General features: G+C 46.1%; 1 long non-coding RNA gene across 1 annotated transcript; it reads left to right on the plus strand.

Annotated features, from left to right (window-relative positions):
• The first annotated feature begins 452 nt into the window (after positions 1 to 452).
• On the plus strand, positions 453 to 3,533 carry LOC125533306 (uncharacterized). The gene is made up of 3 exons (XR_007294218.2): positions 453 to 818; positions 2,611 to 2,740; positions 3,214 to 3,533. It is a non-coding gene; the product is annotated as an uncharacterized LOC125533306 (long non-coding RNA).
• Positions 3,534 to 8,664: the final 5,131 nt, after the last annotated feature.

Consider the following 8,664-nt stretch of genomic DNA (forward strand, 5'->3'; position numbering starts at 1 on the left):
GGAGATGGCCCAGTGGATGGAGCGGACCTGCAAATCATCAAGCCAAGATAGCCTTCCTTGATTTCCTTGACCATCTTGGATTATCTTCCCTGATTTTCTTGATTCTTCACGCACATGGCAGCAAGGCTCCATCCTTGTTCTCTTCTCCATAGGGGTCACGCACAGGGCAGCACCGACAAGTGAAGAGAAGACCACCGCTCCTCCGGGTCTGCTTCTTCCTACTCTTCAAGGTCCCTCTATCCCTCTCATGCCGTGCCTGAATTAATTACGTTAGGTGTCACAACCAAACTGAAACTTTTTTATCTTCAGAGAGGAGAAAACCGAATCTTTAATTAGGTTAGCTTGCACCTGCTGCTGCTATTTTATATCTCTTGTTCTTGTGTGTGACAAGATCACTCTAGTAAGTATGATTTCCTGCACATTATGATTGTTCATCCTTCTGATGTAGGAGTAATAGGTTAACCGAATTGGAGAGTAATGAGGCCGTGAAGGTGTGAAAAAATGGTCGGTCCTTGTTGGCCAAAACATGCTCTAGAATTGGGGAGTGATGACCAGCCACACGAGGTACATACGAGTGAAACTGCCTTGTTGCCCAACCCTTGTTTCTCTTGTTACCATTTGTATGTATGCTTATATACGTCCATTTGATGTGCCGGGCTAAGCCGAAGGTGGTTAGGAAAGGGTTTGTGAAGAGGGCGGGGTTGGCCAAGAACCGCACGGGGAAAAAGTTGTTCGTGGTGATGGAGGCCAAGCGGAGCAACCTGTGTGCCTCCGCAGATGTTGGGACAGCCAAGGAGCTCCTTCAGCTTGCTGACAAGGTACAGTTTGCTGTGTACAAAATTGTTCTAATATTTCAGCTTGTCTATCTCATAACCATATTACATAGGCGTAGTCTTATTTATAGAAATCACTCACTTTTTCGGTTTTGTATATTTATTTTCGTAGCTATTGTACTACACAACATGCATGGAAATATATGTCTGCTGAAAATTAATTTTATTTGTTCTTTTCTCTGTACATAAATCTGTTGGATGAAGTGGCACTAAACTATGTTGTTTCACTGAAATACCACTCAAACTTTGTTCTGTCATTTTCATCTACTTGAGGCCAATTTCTCTTTTCCGTGCTATTACCCCTTTTTTAAATAGACATTCATTCAACTCCCTCTCCTCCCCGCCACCAAGCATGGAGAGCATGTCCAATGCCCCCAAATACGCTGCAACGGCAAGGTTCCTACTAGTTTAAGAAGAATGGCTTTGTAACTGCCGCCAACTCTTCTAGTATAAGATTTGATGTTTACGTATTCTGACTAGTCGTTTACTATATGTGTGGATAGTTTCTTAGATGGAAACCTTGCACTTGAATTTAAGCTAGTAGATACTGAGCTCTGTGATTGAAGTGTCTCTGTTGAATACTTCTAAACTGAACAATTTCCTTCAGAATTATGACACTTCTTGGTGTAGCATTGTAGCTTAGGTCCCTTCTACTGCTACTCCACTTAGTAATCTGTCCGTATTCTACTAGTACATACTTTTTAGCTGTGTGTGTTCGCTGTATTATGTTCATCTTCCTAAACTACTACAACACTAGTGGCTGTCTTACTACCAGCGATAGTCTATCAACATTATTAACCCCAAATGAAGAGAGGATAATTCCCTAGCCGCGGTACAGAGCACTACTACTTGTCTTGTTGTCTCACCAATACAATATTTACTAATTGTAATTAGCACCTATGTACTGGTACTCTATTATATTCTTCCACCTCAAGTACAAGACCAATACTAGTAAGCTATCTTACTACCCCGCTCATAGATTCTCGCTTAGAGATACCAAGCCTGTTCTCCGAGAGTTCGAGAAATGTGGCGTTATATTGAGACATCACTCTGGCCCAAGAGAGGGTAATTGAATAATTAGTAATTCTGAACATCTTTGTAGCTTGCAAAAACCAGATTGCAAGTAATTCTGAACATCTTTGTAGCTTGCAAAAACCAGATTGCAAGTAATTTTAAGATCTTTGTAGCTTGCAAGAACATATCCAATTTTATTGATTGTAGGCCCGTATCCAGTTTGATTTATTCACAGTTTCTTTGCCTTGAGTTTCAATCAATTGTACTGGTGTAGGTAGTATGTTCATATCATACTTTTGCAATGGACCCAAAATGATCTAAAGGTGAAGCTATAGTAGTTTGGTCTTGCTTTCTTTTGTTTACATTGGCTAACTTGATATTGTAACAAAGGATAGCAGAAGACACTGATTAATGCTAATGATTTAGTAACTACAAAATTTATGTGTTTTTCTTTGCCTTGTCCCGCTCAGTAATGTATTATATTTGTGTGCGAAGACTGAACTTGGTGCCAAACATTGCGGCGCCAAGTAAACATAACACTCTACCTGATGTGGTACTATATATAGCGAATACCCTAACAATAAATCTGCTAACACAAAAAACTTATGGCAATGCCAGTGATGATGTTTTGAGAATTTATTGACTTGTGATTTACAGAAAAATATAAAAAATACTCTTGTGTTTCTTTTGGACCTCATGCTTTTCTATGCACTTGTAAAATCTATATGCATTCTTATATAACTATTTTCTGTACTTTTTGTAGCTACCGAAATGCCAGAACTGCTCTCTTTGATGGCATTAAAGAAGGTGCAATACAAGCACCAACTTATTCTTCACATGAGAATGAGTGAGCTATGGATGGATTCCAAGATCGAGTCAGCATTCGCAAGAGGGTGAGTGCCACATAATGATTGAATATCTGAATTCTTCATCTTTGCTTTATGTAAAAAGTTGGTGTTTTCACATATTTATTGTACGTGTTTATATTCTCAAAAAAAGATGGTGTGTGTTTATATTTTAACTATATCGCTTAGCTAAGATCGTAAGAAGATATTTGTAGTTGTACGCTTTCTAAAAAGGAGTATATTTTCCTCACAAAACTAAGAGATGATCAACTTTAGGAATTGCAACTTTATAGACAGTACTAATCTAGACTGGTATCCATGGTAACCATGTGCATTCCTAGACCATTTAGTTTGAATAGCAAGTGAGGAATTAAGCATATATTTTCGGCATGAGCTTTTTTAAATAGCTAGATGAGAAGGAACCTTAACTTAATGGGTCTTGTGAATTGTAATATACGATTTGGTTGAACTGATGATATTTGCATACTAACAAGTTTTCACTTTCCCGACGTGGACGCAAGGGTGATCGACTCTAACTAGCGCGGCCCGGTGGGCACTGTGCTCTTCAACCCGGTGAAGCCCGGCGGCCACGTCACACAGATGATCGTCCAGGTGATCGTGACACCGAAGGTCGCCGAGGTGGAGGACCTTGACGCCACCCTCCGAGGGGAGGGAGGATTCGGGTCCAATGGCGTCTGAACTTCGAGCCTTGGTAGATACATCTAGAGAAGTGGTTTGTTTAGGTTGGTGGTGAACACTAGGGAAGGTACCCACGTTTCGATGATGGTTGTGTGCGTCCGATGTTAAATGGATTCTTGTGATCTCTTCCAGTTGAGATGGTTCTGAGACCTTAGTTTATCTTGCACTGGATGTGTCTCTGATTTCCATCCATGAATACTTCATCTAATTTTTAACTTTTAATTCCTAATTAGCTAGTAGTAGCGTGTGGTAAAAGGTGCACGCTACTAGTCCTAATTAATTAGTAGTAGCGTGGGGGAAATGCACGCTACTAGTACTTATGATAGTAGTAGCGTGGGTTACAAAAAAGCGCTACTGCTATCTTCAGTTACTAGTAGCGCTGGGACAAACAAGCGCTACTGCTAAAAAATAGCAGTAGCGCCATAGCAGTAGCGCGTCTGCCAGCGCTACTGGTAGCAAAAAAACCAGCGCTACTGGTAAGCATTTTCCTAGTAGTGGGCCACTCGGCGAGGTGGCTCGAAAACCTCCGGGTTGATTTCATCATCGGAGTAGCCCCCCAGCGTGTCATCGAAAAGTGGGAGAATTGAGTCGGTGTCTCCAACTGAGGATTCGCCATCTGAGTTGACTAGCGTGTCATCGCCAGATGTGGAACCGCTTGAAAGACTGACCCCATGGGTGAAGCTGGCGAAAGCATGGGTCCAGCCGGCTTGTGCCTAGCCGGGTCTGGCGCGACAAGCCGGCCCGAAGGTGTTGGAGCTGATGTCCGGCTCAGGACCAGATTCGTCGATTATGCCAATGAAGACGTGGACCTTGCCGAAGGAGACCCGGTACCCGTACTCAATTGAGTCGGCCTCGGCACCCCAACCTGATTCTTCGATGTAGAGCTTGCCTCGGCGACTCTTCGTCATCCGGCCAATCGTGTATCCCTCGATCCCTAGGAGAGTGCCCTCCAAGTACTCAACACCATAGTGCGTAGGTGTAACACCCTCGATGCGACTATATCTCCCACGTGTCGAGGCACGACTTAGAGGCATAATCGCATTGAAGGCATATGTCTCAAGTGAGGTAATCTTCACACAACCCATGTAATATATAAAGGAAAGAGATACATAGTTGGCTTACAATCGCCACTTCACACAATTACATGAATAAAGCATTACATCAACCAAATTCAAACAGGGTCCGACTACGGCACCAAAATAAAAGAAGAACCCCAAATGCGACAAAGGTCCCCGATCGACCCCAACTGGGCTCCACTACTGATCAACTAGAATGGAAACAACACAGAGGACAAGATCTTCAACGAGCTCCTCCTGAGCTTGGTTGCGTCATCTGCACGGACTCATCGGCACCTGCAAGCTGGTTTTGGAAGTAACTATGAGCCACGGGGACTCAGCAATCTCGCACCCTCGCGATCAAGACTATTTAAGCTTATGGGTAAGGTAAAGGTATGAGGTGGAGTTGCAGCAAGCGACTAGCATATATGGTGGCTAACATGCGGAAATGAGAGCGAGAAGAGAAGGCAAAGCACGGTCGATAAAACTATGATCAAGAAGTGATCCTATAGCAACCTACGTCAAGCATAACTCCAACAACCGTGTTCACTTCCCGGACACCGCCGGAAAGAGACCATCACAGTTACACACGCGGTTGATTCATTTTAATTAAGGTCAAGTTCAGGTTTTCTACAACCGGACGTTAACAAATTCCCATCTGCCCATAACCGCGGGCACGGCTTTCGAAAGTTCAAATCCCTGCAGGGGTGTCCCAACTTAGCCCATGACAAGCTCTCACGGTCAACGAAGGAATAGACCTCCACCGAGACGTTCCGGTCAGACTCGGTATCCCGGTACAACAAGACATTTCGACAGGGTAAAACTAAACCAGCAACACCGCCCGAATGTGCCGACAAATCCCGATAGGAGCTGCACATATCTCTTTCGCAGCGCACACTCAGATGAGCCAGACGTCGGGTAAGCCAGCCCAGAGTTGCCCCTGGTAGCCTCGGACATCGCTCAGTTGGACCAACACTCAGAGGAGCACTGGCCCGGGGGGGGGGGGGTAAAATAATGATGACAAGGCTAGGTGGCAAATGGTAAAACCAATGTTGGGCATTGCTGGAGGAGCTTTACTTAAGGCGAACTGTCAAGGGGTTCCCATAATAGCCCAACCGCGTAAGGGACGCAAAATCCGGGAACATAACACCGATATGACGGAAACTAGGGCGGCAAGAGTGGAACAAAACACCAGGCATAAGGCCGAGCCTTCCACCCTTTACCAAGTATATAGATGCATTAATTAAATAAGATACATCGTGATATCCCAACAAGTAAATAAAAACCCCAACAAGGAACAGCCTCCAATCTTCACCTGCAACTAGCAACGCTATAAGAGGGGCTGAGCAAAGCGGTAACATAGCCAATCAACGGTTTGTTAGGACATGGGGGGTTAAAGGTTTGACATGGCAATTTGGGAGGCTGACAAGCAAATGGTAGGCATCGTAGCATTGGCATAGCAAAAGAGCGAGCAAACTAGCATAACAAAGATAGTAGTGATTTCGAGGGTATGATCATCTTGCCTGAAATCCCGCAAGGAAGAAGAACGAGTCCATGACGAAGTTAAACGGACGTAGTCGAACGAATCCTCACAACACGACGTTATCGGAACCAACCCGAAGAAGCAACACCGGAAAGAAGCAAACAACATAGTAAACAACCAACGCATAGACATGGCATGATGCACAAACAATTATGATGCATGTCCGGTTTAATGAAGCATGGCATGGCAAAATGCACAAACAATCCTACAAATTAAGTGGAGCTCGATATGCAATGAGTTGCATATTGCCAAAACACCACATCAATTATTTAGTTCTCTCTCGCTTATGTACCCAACAAGATTAAATGTTGATTAACATGGCAAGAGGTGAAGCAACTGAAAACTACCTATCTAGTCAAGGTTAAATGAGGCCGGAAGCAACGAACAACAATTTCGGTAAATCCCCATATGCATTAGCAATTTAATGCAACAACAATTTTAAGCATTTTTAATTGTTGTTATCATGATGCGGATGACATGAACAAGTTTATGCAAGTTTTTAAGAAAATGTTGATAAGAGCTTTATGAAGCATTTGTCACCGTGGTGGAAAGAAAAGGGGTGCCACGGCAACGAATCCGAAAATGATGCCACGGCAACATATCGGTTCCGGTAACTCGATTGAGATCCCGGTGCAAAAGAAAATGCGACGGGGAGCGTGACATGCGATAGAATGTGGGGTGCTCTCGAATACCGAGTTCCCACATGTCGGTGGCAAGGCAAAAGAGGGGCGACGTTATCGAACAAGGGTGCATCTCATACAACATGCATTCACTTACGGGCATCGTCTCGGGGTTATACCTTCGAAGCGTGTGTTATCGGAACGGATCGAGTTCGGTGGTAGGGGTACACGTGTCGAAGGGGAAGTAGTTGTTCACGGGGTCGTCGTGGGAAGTAGGGGTACATGACGACGTAGAGGTACTCGCGACGGTAGTCGTTCACGTTCACGTTACACGGGTTTTCGGTGACGGTCGTCGTACATGGTCCGGAGTGGTAGTTGCGACGGTAGTGGTACACGTTTCGTAGACGTTCGAGCCATATCGGTAGCGGTACTTGACGAATCCCGAAACGGACTTGGCGTCTTCGTGCGTAGGGGTACTTGGCATTCTTATCGGTTCCGAAGACGGCGGTAGATGAACATGATGCATCGTCGTGGTACTTGTTGGTCTCGGTCGAGGCGGCAAAACGTAGTCGAACTTGAGGTGGCCTTGGTGATTCCAAAAACGCTCCTGCTCGAGGAGGTCTCTGACTTGGTCTTCGCCGGTCGTGGTACTTGGCGAAAGGAACCCACGAAGGCGTCCTTGACGTCCCTGGTTGCCGGGTCTTGGCAGCGACAAGTGGGGAAAACAAGGCCAACCGGGCAGCAAGGGGGGGTGGAGATCTCGTGGAAGCTGGCCGTGAAGGAGCTGCTCGAGGCAGCAGGAGAAGATGGCCGGGGCGGGCGTCGAGCCTGAAGGCCGGTGGTGCAGAGGCGAAGCAGAGGATGGAGCAAGGGCAGAGCGACGCTCGATGGCAGGAAGTGGAGAAGATGGTGCGGCGGCGGGGCGAGGAACACAGGGGCCACGGGACGCTGCGCGCCTGCGGGAGCGAAGCGATGGTCGCGCACGCGCGTGGAGAGGCTCGGGGTCGCGCGCGGGGTGGCCCTCCTGGTGGTCGCTGACGGCGGCGGGTGGCGACGGGGCTCCGGCCTGGTTCTCTGCTCCGGCGAGGGCGGAGCGCGGGTCTCGCACTGGAGGCGCGCGGATCGGGAGCAAGGGGATCGGGCGCGATGCGGGTGTATGAGTGGCGGCGGTGTGGGAGGACGAGAGGGGGAGGATGAGCGAGGGAGATGGGATCGGGCTCCTCGTCCCTGAGTGGCGGCGCGAGGGAGAGAAAACGAGGGGGGATCGAGGGACTAGCTAGGTTTAGCAGCGGGATTGGTGGGCCTCGGTGATGGATGGGCCGGCGAGAGGCCCAGCTGGGCTGGACTCTCTTCTCCCTCTCCCCTATTTCCTTTTCTCTAAATAATAGAGAAATAAAGAGAAATAAAAGAGAGATGAGAAGGTTAGAGGAAGAATTTGGGCAGGAGGACAACTTTTGCAGAGTCATAAAAATATGAGGAATTTGACAAAAATGGCCCGACAATTTTTGGAGGAAGTAAAATCCACACACGCTGGATTTAACTCGGTAAGTTCGAATTTCGAAACTCATTCAAATGAACTCCAAATGGGTTGAAATTATAGGAGGTGACCCTACACAATATATGTGATTTATGGGCAGATTTGGGACATTTATGGGTAAAGTAAAATTGCCACTCAATTTTACTAAAAGGCCCCAAAGGAAGAAGGGGAAGTTGAGAAGGATAAAAGGAAATTTGAAGAACGGTGCATATGTGTTTGTGGGTGATTCCAAGCCAATGGAATGGTTTAATATAGCTCCCTAAATATCGGGAGGGTATGTTATAAAGAGAAGTCATCCTTCCCTCGATTTAAATGGATCGAAGATCCATACGATTTATTTAGTTGAGATGCAAAAGATTTATGAGATGATGGCATGATGACATGATGCAATGCACATGATGCAAAGATTAAATGCAACGGACCAAACAAACTCACATGACGAAAAACCCGGAAACCCTGGAAGGCATCTGAAACTCCGGTCTTGGGGCGTTACAACACTCCACCACTACGAGAGGATC

This window comes from Triticum urartu, chromosome 1A (genome assembly GCF_056163025.1).
Source record: "Triticum urartu cultivar PI428250 chromosome 1A, HENAU_Tu73, whole genome shotgun sequence".
Classification (NCBI taxonomy): domain Eukaryota; kingdom Viridiplantae; phylum Streptophyta; class Magnoliopsida; order Poales; family Poaceae; genus Triticum; species Triticum urartu.